Source organism: Seriola aureovittata, chromosome 6, assembly GCF_021018895.1.
Source record: "Seriola aureovittata isolate HTS-2021-v1 ecotype China chromosome 6, ASM2101889v1, whole genome shotgun sequence".
In the NCBI taxonomy this organism is placed as follows: domain Eukaryota; kingdom Metazoa; phylum Chordata; class Actinopteri; order Carangiformes; family Carangidae; genus Seriola; species Seriola aureovittata.
Window position 1 is genome coordinate 4,436,253 of NC_079369.1, and position 18,595 is coordinate 4,454,847.

The following is an 18,595-nucleotide window of genomic DNA, read 5'->3' on the forward strand; positions in this document are numbered from 1 at the left end:
AGCATGCTAGGCTAATTAGCTTGTGCTCTGTGACCAGAATACAAACTGAACATCACTTTAAAATGTTGTAAAGGGACAAACATCTTAAATTGTAAACAGCTGGCAGGCGGTTGAGGCTACGACTTGGCATGTCAGGTAAATACCCTCCCATAGGCCTGAGGCTTGGACACTGTCTCTACAAATCTTTCAATAACTCATATCTAAAAAAAAAAAAAAAGGAAAAATGTGCACAATAGCTGCAGTATCAACTTTTAAGATCACTCATGTTCATGTGTGCACGGTGTACGGCCAAAGTGTCTTCATTGTTACATAAGTGTGATGTGCATTATTGCTTGAAAGATGTCTGCACAAATGTAGCAGGATTGATTTTTGCCCGGTGGATTAGAGAACACACTTAAATATGAATGTTTCAGCAATTCATGCATCAAACAATACATACAGTATACCTCATCTTAAATCCCAAATCAGGACCGGATTAAGCCGAGGATACGTGTGTACATACGTGTGAGTGTGTGAGAGGATGGCAGCGAGAACTTTAAATATTAATACCTTTTTTTTTTTTTCTTGCCATACTTCAAAAAGGCGACAATAATGCAGGGTTGCAAGGAGGCACCTCCTCTCAGAGGAGAGAACGAGAGGGAGAGAGTGTCCTGTCATAATTAAACATGCATGGGTATTTTTTTCACAGACGCTGTTTGTTCTGCTGGCCTGGGCTTTGACAGGACGCCAAAACAAGCCCAGGTGGAACAGGGTGTGCAAACAAGCTTGTGAGTACAGGCATGAAACACACAAATTAGCACCTAGACCAGATGAATATGCAAGTGCTGGGATCAGGGCCAGCACGCCGTCCTATGATCGGCACATGCAGCCAAGTCAGGTGAAAGTAAACAGAAAAACAAAGACGAGGAATGTGTTTCTCCAGGTAGATGGGAGCACTTTTTAGTGTTAGCGCTCCATTTTTGCACAAGAACGTCTCGTTAATTTCATCATGAAGTCACACAGAGGCGAGTTGCCAATATCGCTGTGAATCGATCATTTATAAGGGAGAGAATCTGAGAACAGCAGTGTGCAGTCAGTTTAAAACTATGAGTTACAGCCTTTGGTATTTTATCCAGCCCTCAACTCCATCCTGCTACTCCAGTAATTAATACAAGAGAGTATGAAACATTGGTCAGCAGGCAACAAACCATTTGTGAATACAGGCCTGCCAAGCCTAAAAAGAAAAACAATAACAAGCCAGGATATGCTGGGAAGACAACAGATGGATGTGAGAGTGTGGTGATGGATGTGATGGGGGCTGGTGGAGAGGTGGAGAGGGAAAAAAATTAGGTGGAGAAAAAAAAATGGATAGAATGGGAAGAGAAAGGAGACAGGGGAGTGAGCTGAGGAGACAGACTGAGAAAGAGTGAGTGGTCGGCACCGGGTCCCTCCAGAGAAATTGTAAAGTAAAGCCGGGAGAGTGAGCACCACCAGTCCGGGGACATCTCGCAGGTTTTTTCCAGGCCGGACACTTCGGAGTGCATGTCAGGTCCCACAGCGCCCCCGGAGCCCAGGCACTTCCTGACATAAGTAGCCTCCCAAAGATGAACAGCATCACCTCGGCCGCAGTTAGAAGGTCGAGAAATTGCTCCCATCGCACATGCCCCCCCCCCCTTCTCGCATCACGTGACCTCTCCTCGTCCGCCCAGAGACGTCTCCCTCCTCTCTCGCTGGTCCACTCTGGCCTCTCAAAAAGGCAGCTTTTACACTTCTTAACTCTTCCACTTGGCGGGACACGGAGACCAGTGCAGCACAGCAGACCTTTTTCCACATGAGTTTACCCGTTAAGGCTGTTCTAAAATAAAGCCCTCTTAGTCACACATGAACTGAGGGTGAATTATGGATGGGGCCTTGGTGATGAAGTTGTGGGATATCTTAATGACACCCAACACGTCTTGCTTTGACTCCCCAGCTGCCGTGAATTAACTAGCTCTCATAATTAAACTGGGGAAAGAACAAGCTCCGTCATCAATAAGTCATCACTGGCAGCTCCAGTTTACCGGCCGGCGCTCACTGATTGTGTCGTCTGAAGTGATTCCGCACGTTCCTCTGGGTGGGTATTCACTCACTCGCCCTATGGCCTCGTTTCAACGTGGCACTCACCTAATAATACCCACCGAATGAATAACTTACATTAAAACACTGTTGTTGTGGATCAACCACAATAAGCGATTGTGAATAATGGATAAAACTCCCCGTTCGCACGTTAAAACCTAAGTTCCGTGACCTGTGGCTACGATTCGCTGGCTCAGGGCGTGTAATGACACTGTCGCCTCGCTCAGCGCTCCCTTAAGGCTTCTCGGAGCTTCATCAGCGTCAAATCCAGCAGATGGATATGCGAGAACACATGAAAGCAAAGCAAAGCAAAGGCAACCCCCCCCCCAAAAAAAAAAACAAGATCCACGTCCATTTATTTGCATTAGAAAGCCTGATGCTGCTGTCCTAAATAAGTTTGCAGTGTATACTTCAGCGCCCCATCTAACATTCATGTCTCCTTTTTATGCTTTTATCACCTTGGATACGCCCGACTCAGCCGACCGTGTGCGCTCTCCCTTATCTGCCAGTTCCAGGAACATCGAGCGGCCCGCCGAAGTAAAACACATCCTGCGCTCCGTGTCCGCAACTTGGCTTTTTACCATTTAGTGACACAAACATCAAGGTGGATTATATGGCTGATAGAAAACAACTGTTGACCCAGGTGACAGGTTTTGGGTTTTTCCCCCCCCACTGTACACAGGGGAATCCACTACATCTAAAATCTACTCCAACACATTAAAGACACTGTAGTTCATTTTGGTCCGAATTTCTAAAAACTATATGAATGATAACAGGATTTATTGGTTTATATGTGGATTTAATTAAGTCACATTCTAATATTAATACCGAAGCAATAGCACATGTAAGAACAGTTTCAGGTTTCAGTCACTGTGTTCTCTCCGGAAGCCTAATTTCCTAATCAGCCCAGTAAAATAAATGAAGGATGCCTCATTCGGTTTGGACTGTTAAAGCGTGTCCTACAAGCGCTTGCATAAAAGTAACCGTAAGGCTGGAGGACTCGCTAAGAGAGGCTGCAGAGTGTGAATAGAGTGCAGTAGTCAGGATGATTGAACTTGGCTGTCTTCAGGGAGGGGGGGAGTACATGTGCTAATCCTAATCAGGACCTGTTCCCTGCCATGTAATGGAGTAGGAACAACCCCGAGCTCCACGCTGGACACGCTGAGGCTACATTAGTGAATAATGTTTTCCAGCATGGGACACCGTTTCTATTACGCTCCACATGCGGAAGGAAGAGGAAGCTGTCACTGTGAATTAACCACAGAGCATGCCATGCAAACATATCTTGTGTAATTGGAGTAAAAAAAAGTGAGCGAGGGGGAAGACGGGGGAAAGGCTTTTTAAAATAACACTCGGCTCCTCCGCATCACTGAGACGGTATGTTTGAGACATTATGAAGCTTTTAGCAAACTGTCAACCTTCAGGACAAAGGATTCTTACACTCCATCCTCCGGAGGCTGTTTTATTTACTCATTCTGCACTGGTCTGTGGCTTGCCAGAAAAAGCCTCTGCTGGTATCTGTTCGCTCTGAGCGCTGCTGCAGTGTTTTCTTTTTCCTTTTTTTCTCCTTTTTTTTAAAAAAAAAAGAAAAAAAAAGACCAGTTTACCTGATTATATCGACAGCTCTACTGTAAAATCTCCTGGCATTAGAGGTCAAAAAGACTATGTTTTCTTATTGTCTTGCTGAGTTCACTTCCATCTAGAAGAGAGTAAATCTCAGAGCGGAATCACTTTTCTGACAATAATTTATAAATTATGCACTGCTTGTGTTTGAATTGAGAAAGGCTTTCATATCTCTTCCATTAACTCAGATTAAGATTTCATACTGATGCTGGGGAGAATGCTAGCAATATCCCTGTCTCATTTCAATGAAATTTTTATTAGTGCTTTTTTCTGTAGTACACTCCTATTGGGATGTCTGTGAATCTGAAGCTTGGCTTTGGACATGAACTCCCCTCAACCTGCCTGCCAGTGGCTCTGAAGGTTTCAATATTTTATGGGCTCCGGCTAACTCAGCCGTGAGATTCCAGCTGCAGAGATTTAACTCTAATGTAAAAATTGTGAACGGATGAAAACTGGGTTGTCATAAGTAATACATCTGTTCCATGAGAGGTTGCGGTTACCGTCTGCGAAAAAACAAAAACAGCCATAATAAAATAAAATAAATAAAAGAACAGAGGAAAAAAGGCATTTAAGAATGAACACTCTCCTCCATTCTTCCTCTTTGTATTTCTAAAATGAAAAGACCTAAAGCTATAGGGCTAAAATACATCAACCCTAATCCCCTAGTCCTTCAATTGACTCCTAATTGTGTGCACTCTTTACCCCTTTTTGTGCAGCCATCAATAAACCCGGTCCCCTAATGTCATCCTTCTGAAGAAATGGGCATCACGCCACTTACACTTTATAGGCCAAATCCATTTCTTTGAGCATCTTGCCTTTTTCTTTCTCGCTATCCTAACGGAATTCAAAGCATTTGGAAAATCTGTCTATTCAGCGTTCGCATTCGGCGCATTCTTCCCCCGGAACCAACCGAGGTCAGATGAGATGGGTCTGATGAACTTTCCTGTCTCTCCCGTCCATGCAATCTATAGCTTTCTCCCTTGAGCCATGTGTTGTCCAGTGCAGTCAAGACTGCTTGTAATGGCCCTGCTAACAATGCACTCTTTGTGCTGGATAAGGGAAGGAAAAAGCCTGACGCCGAGGGGCAAGAGGCAGAAGAAACACTTTTAGTGCTGCTTATATATATTTTTTTCATTCCATTATACAAGTGGGCTCTGCTGGAAATATTTGTCTTGACAGTAGTTTAGCATCGCTCCCCACTCCACCGCCCTCCCTGAAAGATTAAACTATTGAAATTGTCATAAGCACAGATGCCACGCTCTTTTGTGCATCAGAATGTGCTTACGTCCTAAACTAACATTTCTTAACAAACTTGTTCGCTTTTGCACGAATGCTAAAAGGTTTATCTGAGGGGAAGACACAGAAATTCATCTACAGCAACTCTCAAAGGTGCCTACACTGGAGTGGAACTTGTATGGAGGCATAGGCTTCCCTCACACTGTATTTATCGCTTCTTATTACCAATAATAACATTGCTCCTCTGGGAGCTCAAGGGTAAGTATGCCCCCTAGCACTCCAGCCCTTTCAGAGACTCACCATACTGGACTGAATACAGTCCTTACACTTGCTCACAACATATCAGCTACTGAACATCCTCAACTGAGAAATGCAACCACCAGCTTTATCTCCTGCAGAGATCAGCAATTATAGACTATTAGATTATCTACACAGATATGGAGATCGTCAATGCCTGTTCATATTCAATATAAAGATACTTTAAATCGGCGTTAGAAAAAGCACCAAAAGCCACGGCCGGGTTCCAGCGGCTACACAGAAGAAAGTGACGAGAAGGCGTTCAGCAAGATAAGCTCATTACTGATGGTTCCGCTGATGTGCGTCCACCGAGGGAGCGTCGCCTGTACCTGCAGCGGCTTCTCCTGCACTTCCTCACAGACTGTGGATCCGAGGATCGCAGCCGATTTGAGAAAATAGAAATTTAAAACGGATTACAAACTGATCTGTTGCAGATCTTTCGTAAATCTATCATCCCAACAACCGGGAAGCCACGACAGGCCGACTGCACGCTTCACATCAAGCTAACAGAGAAGGACTTAGCTTAAAGTAATGACTAAACATTTGAAGTGATCGTGTTACGTCTGCAAACTTGACCCAGCCGACCTCTACAAACATCAACAGTTACACCGGACGAAACATTTACTGTGTTATAACAATATCCACCATTGTGCAGTGCTACCGAATATCCATTTTAAATGAACATATTTGGAATGGGATGGGAGGTGCAGATGGAGGGCTGCTCGAGTTTATCTGATAAGGACGTCGTGTCGAAACAGAAAGCTTCTGTGATGTTTGGAAATGTCTGACGCTAACTATCGAAGCGTCGCAGAGTTTGTCTGAAATCTGTGAAGAGTCGTCTCTGCGGAAAACGTCTTGATAAGTACATTTCCAAGAGCTTCTCGAGGGGCATCCTCTAAATAACCTTAACAGGAAAGAATAATATGGGGGAAAAATTTTTATTTTCCAAATTCAAACAAAATCATAAATTCTTCACTTCCAAATATGTATCAAATCATGTGGTGGAAGCGCGAGTCGGTGTGATTCAGTGCTATGAAATTAGAGTGACGGTAGCATACATATATATATATATATATATATATATATATATATAAAGGCGGGAAGATACAGAGGCCAAGCAAGTAAATGTCCAGGTCACTGTGTAAACACAGCTGATCGTCTGGGACACCCTTGTTATCTAAAAGTCGTTTCCCTCATTAACACAGAAGGACACACATCTCCTCTGGGAGTAGACGGACAGCTCCGGGGTTAAAAGGCACACGCTGAACTATCAATAACTTCCACTAATTGTATGCTTTGTAATTAGAAGCATAATCAATTATGAAATCGTTTGTTCTGACACTGCGACGGGAAGACAGCGGGCCACATCGAAATAAAAATAAAATAATAAATGATTAAAAAAAAATAAAACCTATAAGTCAGTCTGTGCATGCGATTGCAGAACATCATGTGTCAGTACGAGAAAAAAAAAGAAGAACATTTGCATTTTAGAAAGGAGGCTTAACGTTCCTGTGGCAGAGAAGAACTTGATCGTTTGACCTCTACATTGTTGAACTGCAACTGATGCGCTTAATCGTCAGCTGTCACTTCCTATCTTAATTAATCCTAATAGACTATTGATGCGACACAACTGTTAGGCTTTATAATTAGTATTGCAATTTAGACCGGATAATCTAACAGGGCAGTCCAATTACTCCAGAGGAAATAGAAAGCTGTGAGGCAATAATTATGAAACAGTCACTGCACAATGAAAAAAAAAAAACCCAAGAGCTTTTTTCTTTTGAAAGAGAAATCCATGAATACATTAAACAACAAATGACAAAACACTACCTCTGCTAATCTCATCAGCCATTCAACGTACGAGAGACAACTAATTGAATTGATTGCTGCTATCAATAGCAAACAAATCTGTTGGGTTGTCCATGCTCATATAATCTGACCTGATTCCTTCAGCTGTCACTATCTGTGAGAAAGCTGCCACGCTACGCTTTTCTAAATCTGTCAGGCCGGGGCATTTACATGTCTTTGTGTTTCCATGTTGATAGGGCAATTAATAAAATATATGTTAATAGGAGCTTAATTGTTTTACAGCAGCGGTTTGACAAGGCTGAGGGAGAGGAGACTTGTCAGTGATATGAAGTGCGTGGCTACTCTCAGCAGCGTAGCCCTCAGCCTAACATATGGTCTCCTTTCCAGGCTTTAACTGTACCACATAATAGGAGCCTGCTGTTTATTTTTGAAACATTAGTGATGTCACTACTCCTTTTGTCTCCTCAAGACAATAGCTGCTGTCTCTGCCTCACAAGCAAGACAGACCCCCCACCACCCCCCACCCCCCACCCCTCATCAGCCAACACAGCCCCCCACCCGCCCGCCCAAAAAATGACATTTGAATAATAACAACAAATCCATCACTAAGAGGTTCTACACATCTCAATTATACACATGCTGATATCCCCAAATTTATACTTATTTGTTTGAAATGATGAGAAGAATGAAGGTTGAATTTTAAAAGCTGTTTTTTTTTTGTTTTGTTTTGTTTACTCATTTTTGCAAAACAACCATTTTAAATCAATTAGAGATGGATTTATTATACGAGCTCTCCCAAATTATTCTGTTATTTTCTCAAACCAATATTTCTGCCTATCAATGTTGTGTTTTTACAATGTTTTTTTCATAAGAAATATAAGTATAAATTATAACTGCTAAAACAACAGACAAATAGAGTTAGCTGCGTGTGACATCACAGGCCAATAAACTGTCTATTGTCTGCGAGTGTATTTCAGACTCATTTTGACGAATATTAGGCAAATACGAAAACAAATGAAATCATCAATAAAATCATACACACAGACTGCTGTTAAACTCATACAGAAACGACCTGTTTTCAGTGCTTTTAAAAAAAATGACTCATTTAGCTTCTAGTATCAATGCTTTCCCTATCAGTTTTTATTTGGAGCAGTTTCTGTGGCAGAGCTGTGTGTTTCAGTTCAGGGCGATGCCAAGTGATTCATACACAAATGACCTGAGGGAGGCAGCAGTGCAGCGAGCAAATGTGAGCACAGCGTCTCACACTCTGAGTGAGCTTTAAAGGCCATTTACATAGTGAAATCTAATTATCCTAGCTCTATGAGAGAGTATTTGATCTCAATCTTAAACAGAGCAGAACATATTATTAAGAAAAAAAGGGGCTTTTCTTAGATGAAGGTGGCTTACTGAACAGAGGAATCAGCTTGTACACAATTCAGCACTCCCTTTTTTAATTATTTTCCAACATAGATGAAAAGGGAAGAACACTGATTTATTTGTGTCCTGGGAGACAATGTCGGCTTTTGAGACATGAAAACCAAAAGAGGGAACTTGGGTGGACAATGGTGGGAGAGCAAAGTCTCTCTCATTTTGTTGTTTGAGCTTAAGAGGAAATCAAAAGTTCTCAGTGTTGCTCTATTAACAACCTCATCTCTGAAAAACATGACGTTTTTGACATCAGGTGTCGGCACAATCATAAGTACAGCAGAGCCAGAGGGGACTAATGTCAATAATTCATAAAATTAATAACTGTCTTTTCTCATACTTTACAGCTCTTTTGACATGAACCACCCAATTCACACTAATGCAATAACAATCCACTTACTTTCAGCTGCTTCTGAACGACTTAAGACATAGATAGATATCAAACAGACATATATTTCTCTAAACTTTACACCATCTATAACCACTGGTGTCCATTATTTACATGATTATTTTTTACCTTATCAAACCAAACCCACAGTATCTTTAGCATTTTTCAATATTTGAAAGAATTATATATATAAATGCAAGTTTTCAAAATAAAATACAAGGAGTATTATGTGTATTTTTAATGTAATGGATCGTTATCATAGTTGTTGCTCTGTCATGAACATGAGCTTTATGTTGAGGAAGAAATGCCTGTGGTTTACTTTTGGCCACCGGCAGCACAACACATGGATATACAGTAACTTATGAAGTGCATCTCATCAGCGCAGCCTGTGGGGAACTGGCAGGACTGGCAACTCAGATTTCTTGTGGAAACACTGAAATATCAGCGTGGACACAGGTAGGTGCTGGTTTCTGCAGCTCTTTGTGTTTACTTTTCATTCATATTGTCACGTCTCTGTACATGATACGATGAATGGAGCAGTGCTGAGAGGATACGCACCTCTCCTGTGCATTTACCACCATGTCCATGTCCTAACAAGCATGTCTCCAGATGTTCTGTGTGCATGCATGTGTGCTTGTAGATGATGTCCCTTGGGCCATGTTGATACTATTAGTATTGGTACTATGGCAATAGAAGTATTGCATTGCATTATTAGTATACAGCAATTACTGTGTGTCAGAACTGAAGCACACAAGAGTTCCACCCATATGTCTTCACATGGCAACATTAAATGCTAAGGACTCATAGTGCACATACTTAACACAGAGCTCATTAGTGTATGACTCACAGAGCAGCAAGTGTTTCTAACATTTTCAAAAATCCAACCAGTAAAACTATGCATAAGAATGAAATCTTGCACTTTTTCTGCCTCTCTGTTCTCAACAGCGGGGTATCCATGTTTTCCCAACACAAAAGTGAATTTCTGTGGACCCAGCAGGGATCTACGGTACAATAACATTTGTAGGAGCCTATGTATTCGTCGTATAGAGAACTTGTTTGGTAGATGTTGGTGGTTAGAGTAGCGCATTGTGAAGCCAGCATGTCTCTAGATCTAATGGCTTCACAAGGGAAAACAATCAGGATGGCTTCACTGTATCATCCAGGGTGGTGGGTAAGCTGCAGGAGAGTGCAGCAAGCACCTCCACTATTCCCTTAAAACAAGGTGAAGTTTGCTCCCTCCCAATAATCTGGGCTGGGATCTCAAAGTCACGATAGGGAGCAATGTTGTTCCCCTGGCCTATCCACCGACCCAACATGTGGTACGCTGCTCATTTCCGTAGCTGCCCATGGCTTCCTGGAGACTTTTTCATCCAGCCCATGAATACAGCTTCTAAAACTTAGACTTCCAGGCACCTTTTCTCAACAACCACAATAATACCTCACAGAGAGTCTTCAGTCGACGTGTTACTAGAAATATATTAAAATGCCGGACAATGGAGGCAGTTGTTAACATATTTAATGTTGTCCGTGAGAAGCACGCAAGAACGCCCAACCTGGAAAGTGAGTATTTCAGGAATAACTTGTGTACTAAAGTGCAGTTTTTGGGAATTTTACTTGAGTGTTTCCTCCATATCGTATGTTATACTTCTACTCATCTATCTTTCAAAGAGATTTTTTTACTCCACTACATTATTTCACAGCTTTAGTTACTTTGTATGTCAAGATTTTACGAACAAATATCAACTACATATCGACTTCAAAATAAAATCAGGTGCATTGTTATGGATTATATTGTATGTAGTAGAAACTTGGCCACACCTCAATGAGCTTCAACACTAAAATGCTACTTACACATAAAATCCTAGTAATAATAATTAAATAATACATTAAAAAATGATACAAGACTCACAGGGACTCAGAGTACTTTGATACTTTAACTACATGTTGTTGTACTTTTACTTATGTGCCTTTTAAAGTTCAGGACTTTTATTTGTTAGTATTTTTACTTTTAGTGTTTCTTAAAGTCATTCACGAGATTGGGAGAAATAATTAGAAATGAATTAGAAAATGGTTTCCACTGTCAAAAAATACTCATATTTACTAAACTGATACTCAAAGTATTAAAAGTAAAAGAAGCTATTATGTGAGAGTTACACAATTAAGTATTTTTACTGTATTTCTGTTTGTAAAATTGTAATTTGCGAAGTAACGAGTAACTACAGCTGCCAAACACATGTAGTGGAGTAAAGAAAGAAGAGTATTACTGCAGAGTAGTATTAACTTTGGTAAATGTACTTTCCGTTCCATGTTACATTCCAGCACTGTGCAGGTCTGTCCACAGACCTTTTGTATGGTACCGCTCGCATTCATAAATCCACAGTGTCACAGCAGGTCGCCAGGTTTTATAAAAACAAATGCACACAGCAATTAAAAGAAAATTCCCTTAAAGAGATTTGAGTAAATGCTTTCGAGCTGGAAGAGCTTTAGCGAATGCACCTTCAACTGGAAAGATTTCTATATGTGTCTGTGGTTTCACCTTTTTTACTTCCAGCTGATGAGCTGTAATGTCTTTTTTTTTTTTTTATTTAAGACCCTTTCAGGTCATATAACGAGGACTTACCGCATAATTAGATCTTTCGAACGGCCCTATTTAAAACACAGAAGCTGAAAACAGATTTTAAATGTTAATCATTTTATATGCGCAACCTGGGGGCGGCCTCGACCTATGAACTGAAGCTTAAAGGGGTGAGGGCTCGTTCTTGCCTGGACATTGGTGTTTTTTTGGTTTTTTTTAACCAAGCAGCAGAAAATCCAATTATTAGCAACAACCCAATTACTTTCCCCTCAGACTCAGCCGCTCAAATCCAAGGTTGGATTTGAGGATTAGCGGTGGTTTACTGATAGACTCCTAAAAAGGGAAGCAACAATGTTGAATTTCCTGGCCGCCTGCGCTCTTCCGGGATTTGGAGTCAGAGGGTGACATGATCATTGAGAGGTGGGATAATGACAGACTGAGAGAGGGAGGAAGGTTCGAAGCAGAGAGAAGAGTGGTCTCTGGACAGTAGATCACAGTTAGCTGAGGTCAAGGGTGCAAGTAGGGGCCTGTCAATGGAGACCGAGCCACTGATAAAGTCATATTGACTTTACAGCCATACTTAATGCTGTGAGTTACTTGACACCGAAAGCACCACAGCATTTGTAAGTCAATTAGAGGGGGGTGGATGAAGTGCATGGTTTGGCTGTCGCTCTAACCTGAGGAGGATAATGCCGGACACTGACCTCTGACCTCACCCAGCTCCCTGACTTCTAACACCTGCAAGCCGCTCCTGTGCGACGGAGGGGTTGTAACTGCTCTGAAATAACTCGATCACAACGGACGCTGACTCATAATTAAATATATGAATATCTAAACAAAGATGAAGGCGGCGTCAAATAGAGACTAGTGCCACACTCAGGGTTATGAAACTACCATTAAGTGGCTTTTTAAAAAAAAAAAAGATAGACACTTCTACTTCCGTCAAAGTGGGTCAAAAAGTAGCAGGAAATGAATTACTCATTAAATGAAACACTTCAATCTCTTTAATAAGCAGGTCCATGAATGATATGTGCCACCTGCTAAATTTGCAAATATCCCCTCTAAAAGCTTTGTAAGCTTCATCAAACTAATCAGAGTGGACAGCCACCCAATAGAATCTATTCTGAATTCTCCATTTGTGACCGTGCAGAGCAGGTGAACTCTTTCGGCAATAACTGACTGGAAGGTACGCCGTTCACTATTAATGTGCACGGATTAAATTTAACACCCACCTTATATCGTTCTGCGAGGAATCATATTGTGCTAAAGCCCACAGTAACCTGAGGTATCTCTTTCATTATTGCCTAATTAACCTGCTAATAGCCACGTCCTTACTGCTTCGTCTCTTTAATTATCCGGCGGCCTGCACCGCGTTCATACCGAGATTACAACTGTGTCAGTCAGCTCTCTGTCCCGTCACATCTTTTATGAGATCATTTTCTATTGGCTTTATTCTAAAAGACACTGTTTAATTAACAGCTATTTTTCATCCTTGAAGAACATAGTATTTCATGATCAGGATATTACTCTCTACAACTCTTACCTCAGACAACTGTGAGGATGTGCAGGCTGCAGAGGGAAGGCAGCGGAGACGGAGGGAGCGTAACCGCTAGATGTCCTTTGCAGTGAAGTGAACGAGCCTGACGGAGCCTGACGGAGCCTGGACGCCGCGCTGGAAAAAAGCCAAAAAGGAAAGAGTCATACCACTTCATCACATTAGTCATTCAGACGAGATGCTGTCATTAACTGTAATAACAATTGAGTGTCAAGGCTCTGATTCACAGCCAACCCATCATGCAAACATTTTTGGCCACTCAGCAGAGTTTCATTAAAGTGTGGCAGCGTTTTACTCAACTTTTCAGCTTTCAGAACTCCAAAACAAATATCGGTCACGCTCTTCGTAAAGGTCCTAGGATAAGTCCTCATCCTTCCCTATCTTAGCCTATCCTTTATAATGATGACAGAGGTCTGGTGCGCCTGCTGCTGGTACAGTCGTGTGGGTTGTGTCCGACGGTAGGGACAAGGGAGGACGTGTTGGTTCTAGGACAGTTTTCATGAATGCCAAATTATCTTTAAGCATTTCCTGTTTGCACTGTAACCAAGGAGACAACAATCACGGGGCCACTTCTATGCTAAAGAACTTTCAGATGTGCAGGTCAAGAGGCGAGAGCTGAAGTTAGCAAGAGTCCCAAAATTACGGTGATTTCTAAAAAGGTTCCATCGTGGATATTTATCAATGATGGACATAAGAGATACTGATTTGGCAGGTATCATGTCTTAGTGTTCAGATTTAACTGAGTTATGACTCTCAAAAGTGAGTGTGGTTTTTGCTAAACTAAGCCAACCAAGCTAGATGTTCCCCTGTTTTCACGCTTTACGCTAAGCTAAGCTAAGCTAACCAGCAGTTGCCTGTAGACAGATATGAGTGTTATTGATCTTCTCTTCTTACATTCCAGCACAAAATGCAGAACCATTCCTTCAATGACATATTAGTAATGCTAACTGCAGACACTATGGCTTATTAAAACATGAACAACTTGAGTATTTATTAATTACTTGGCTATGAATGATTCACCAGCGAGATGGATTTTTGGTAGTGCAAAAGGTGTCTTTATTAATAGCTTGTAACTGATCTATAAAGCATTAGTAAATACTTTATTAAGCATTACAATTACAAAAGCTATTAGATATATAAAGGTGCCTTATGAGGAGGCGATACTCAAATATTTTATTAAAAAGTTCCTCCATTAATTCCTCAGATGTTTTCATATAAAAGGCCCTGTACAAATATGAATACGTGTGATTTAGTAAAGCAAAGATCATGTCACTGTATGAAACCAGGACAGGAGGCAACAGTGCAAGTGAAAATGCTACTATCTGCTGTCATTTCCCTCTAGACATACAACCAGTGGAGCATTTAAGTCGCTAGACGCACAGCCAAGACTCAGACAAGTGAATTTATGTGTTAGGTTGGTGTCCCCCCCTCCTTCCCCCCTCACTGTCTCAAAGGCCCAGCACAGATAGCGAGTTCCATTAGGAATTTCAAGTCGAATTAAGGTGCTTGGGGAGGACACATTAACACATGTGCCGCTTCTGTAGTTAAATGTCAGAATGAGGCCTGTGACTTTATATTCCATTAGCCACTGCCTCATGTTTCCCTGCTGTGTATCTAAATAAATAATCAAGACAGCCTCCAAAACACGAATCATCTTTTCACAATAATAGAAAATTAATGGCTCTGCTTGGGTAAGTAAATTACACCAAGAACGTCCCACAGCCAAAATCACTGCTGAGAGATGATGACAAAGGATGCATTATAGGCCACAGCAAAAAGGAACCCACTCGTCCAGAAAATTCTGCAATCTGAATAAAATGTTTGGGCTTTCAAGCTCTTTACAATCACCTTGCATGAAAGTCTAATTCAGTTTGGCTTCTTATTAATTCATAAGCCATTAGTAACATATTTCTATGACAAAAAGCCCCTGACAATGGGAAAAAAAAAGAATGTGTTTGAGAGAGGTATGTGCAATTAGCATTTAAGCATGGACGATTAAAAGGAAGTTTGAAAGAAATAGCATCTTGAAAGATGCAGACGGCTGAACTATTTTATGGGGTATTAGCCAGATATATTTAAATATAGCTGAAGTGTGTTCCTGCCATACAGTAAGTGTAACACCTGTCATGCTAAATCATGTACACAGTCGGATAGCATGAAGCTGAAGAAAGCCGGGCTGGAACAGAGTCTAAACCATTAGTGAATACGCTCAATATTTAACTACTGCCATACAGTCGCTGTATACAACAGCACTGTTTGCAACAGTTTTAAATCATTAGAAATAAGTCAAATAATTGATTAGTTGATTGATAAGAAAGTAATTGATTAATTGTTTAAGTCATGTTTAAGCAACAAGAGAAAGCTAGCAGGTCAGTGAGGCTGTACTTACAGGCGCAGTGGTGTAATGAGCTAAATGATATCATTAGGATGCTAACATGCTCACCGTGACAATGCTAACATGCTTATGTTTAGCAGATATATTTGCCATGTTTACCATCTGATTTCAGTGTGTTAGCATGCTAATTAGCACTAAACACAAAGCACAGCTGAGGCTGATGGGAATGTCATTTGTTTTACAGCTATTTAACCAAAGATTTGGAGGAATATTTTCTTTTTGACTTGATTTTGGTGCCAGATGAAAAGTCAACAAAGTCATAAAAAATCATCCAGAGGGGCGCGTGAATGTGTTTACCAGCTTATAACATTTCAATGGTTGCAGAGACATTTCACTGAGAACCACAAACGTGAACCTCACTGGCACCAGAGGAAAGGTCAGGGTCTCGCAGAAGTCATTAGAATTCATCGCGTGGCGACCTCGACTGGCTGCGCTTCATCAAGTACATGTCGAGATGTTTGACTGGTGAAAACTTTGAGCTGGTGCTGGAGGAAAAGTCAGGGGATCACCAAAGTGGGATTCATCTTCTTAGGGAGGACATGGATGTTTGTACAAAATTTCACGGCAAATCCATCCAACAGTTGTTGAGATATTTCAGACTTTGTAAATTGATTTCTTTGGTATTTGGAATGTTTTTGGACAACACAAGCAAATATGAAGATTTGACTTTGAGCCCTGCGAAGTTCTAATGGCCGTTTCTATTTTCAGACAGTGTAGAGACTAAAAAATACTGAAATCACTTTTCCCCTATTTACCCAAAAAGCTTCTTTCTTTCCATTACAATATCCATGTAATGTGACCTCTGACCTCATATTCTCATGCACAGTAATTTCCTGTTTTCTAATGAACACCATTCTGGACATTCACACTTGAGAGCTGACAACCCACTTAAATACAGACATGCCAGCTTGGAAAAATGGCCATTTTAATGGATATCATAGAAATGATCTGTGTACAAAAAAAAGGCAAGTGGTGAAAAACATCTTAGGTGAAATATGTGTGGTGAAAGCTGCATAAACCTTAACGGGAGCTAATTCCACAGCGGAGCAGGTGTTAATGCCATCTCATTTCCCCACATAAACACCTTCCTCTCTCCCTGCACATAAATTATTGGCACAGATGCAACCTACTGTTTACTTTTTAAACAGGATGAGCGAGCTGCAGCATATGAAAAGGCAAAGAGCCGGTCTGTGAGCCAGCACAGGTTAAAGTACAGAGCAGAGAGACCCGGGACCGAGAGTCATGAATAAGTCACACAGCCCCTGGACCTTCCTCTGAAGGTACTGAGGCTCTGACACAGAGCTTTTCATCTGATAGCGCTGAAATGTCCCGGAGACGTGGGGAATTCAGATACATGCAAGTGAATGTACTGTATATGCATGTGGCCTGTCTTGCGTATGTGTGTGTGTGAGTACATCACAACCCTGTGGATCACACACCAGGCGTCTTCATTCATCCTCCAGAGACCCCCACAACATCCACTCAGATTTTTTCAAAGCCCTTTTTTTTTTCTTTCTTTCTTTCTGTGAGGCCAGCGTGGTGTCAGGGTGCCAGGTGATTTCTCTTCCAGTTCAAATAATGACTGTAATTAAGCAATTAAGACCTGAGAGGCAGAGAGGCCGAGAGCTGGCTTTCCATACACATCTAAACAGACGGCAAATGAGGATTCACCGGGGAATACAGACATTATGGCTATAGCATATGCTTGCTCCCTTTGGTGCTGATACCAATAGCTTATGTCAAAGGGGAGGGGGAAGAAGCACAGGATGATCTGATGAGCAACTTATTAAAATACATATATGCACATGTCTAACTTTCTTTATATTTTCACTGATGTTTATAAAAATACTGAGGTTTTTACGTGAGTTCTAATAACCTTCAGCGTAGCACATAGTATTTGGTCGTGCAAATACAGTCCTAGTTCTACATTTCTGAAACCAAGGAGTATTTACAGAATAATCTCTTGGTCATGGAGTGTTTTCACTCAAGTACCAACCTGAGATACTGAGGGGTTTTTTTTTTTTTTTTTCTTGGCTGCTTGAATAGCCTTTCAAGGACTGCAGTGAGACACTGGGCAGCAGCGATGAGATATTTGGCATTTTCAGGTAGGAGAAAAGTCCAAGCTGGCCTTACATTCAGAAATAACACAAGTTCTTAAACTATTGACTGCACTGAAGCAGTAGACTTCAAAAGGTCCTTCTGACCTGTTTGCTGAGGAGCCTCAAACCAAGTTTTTTTTTTTTTTCCTTCTTCTTCTTCTTTCCCTCCCTAGTACTATGCGTTTCATTATTAATATGTTTTTTCTCAAGTTTCTCTCTGACCCAGGACATTAAATAAAACATTGTATGGTTCATGAAAGATTATGAAAGAGCAGAACGTAAGCAGCAGGAGGTGTAAACTCAGCACAATTCATTCTGGTATATAATGTCAATGCCAGCAACCCCCCTCTCACCCTACCTCCATGCCCTGCAGGCATATTGGCGGAACTACCAATGGATGCTAAGCTTTTTCCGACAAAGCTCCGAAGATAAAGTATCTTCCTTTTATCCCTTCTGCAAATCAATTCTGGGCCTTACAGCAAAATCCCATAAAATAACTTCAAACACCACTACTTACTCCAAAAATTTGTATTATGGCTATATCTCTTTGAACCCTTACCAGTGAAGTTTTGGAGGAAAATGATTTAAGTGTTATCTGCTAAGACATCAGCATGTCAGCACTTCACCTCAGTTTTTCTTCACATGTCAACCTGAACCTTGTATTTCTCTCCTTGTGTTTGGTTTTTGATTGCTTCTAACCATCCAGGCCTGGTGATAAATACAAATGCTGCTTGTAAACTTAATGGCTGTAGTAAGTGCAAACAAGATGGCATGAAGCCCTGCTGGTGCTTCATGCTCACTCAGCTGCTGAAATATTCATCCCCTTCACTCTTCTCCAACAATATGATATAAAGTGAGGCTGATAAGACGAGTAAGTGAGGAGCAGCGAGTGTCAGTCAAGGTGTGATTACAGAAGCGGCCACAGAGGCCGTTTGATTAGCTTCAACCGGAGGAAAAACACTTAATTACTGTGCATACATATTATTGCGCTAATTACAATATTAGCCAACTAGAAACAGAAATAAATATTAGAATGTATCCCCAGTGTGTCATTAGAATAATTAGTCACTTAAAATGTCTTAAACTAGCTTCCCAGTGG

At 41.2% G+C, this 18,595-nt stretch overlaps 1 long non-coding RNA gene across 1 annotated transcript in view; it reads right to left on the reverse strand.

The window, feature by feature from the left end:
• The window catches only part of LOC130171442 (uncharacterized), a 146,825-nt gene that overhangs the window by 29,650 nt on the left and 98,580 nt on the right, over positions 1-18,595 (reverse strand). The window contains exon 2 of the long non-coding RNA XR_008828141.1: positions 12,991-13,119. This is a non-coding gene — a long non-coding RNA (uncharacterized LOC130171442). The remainder of the gene's footprint in view (positions 1-12,990; positions 13,120-18,595) is intronic.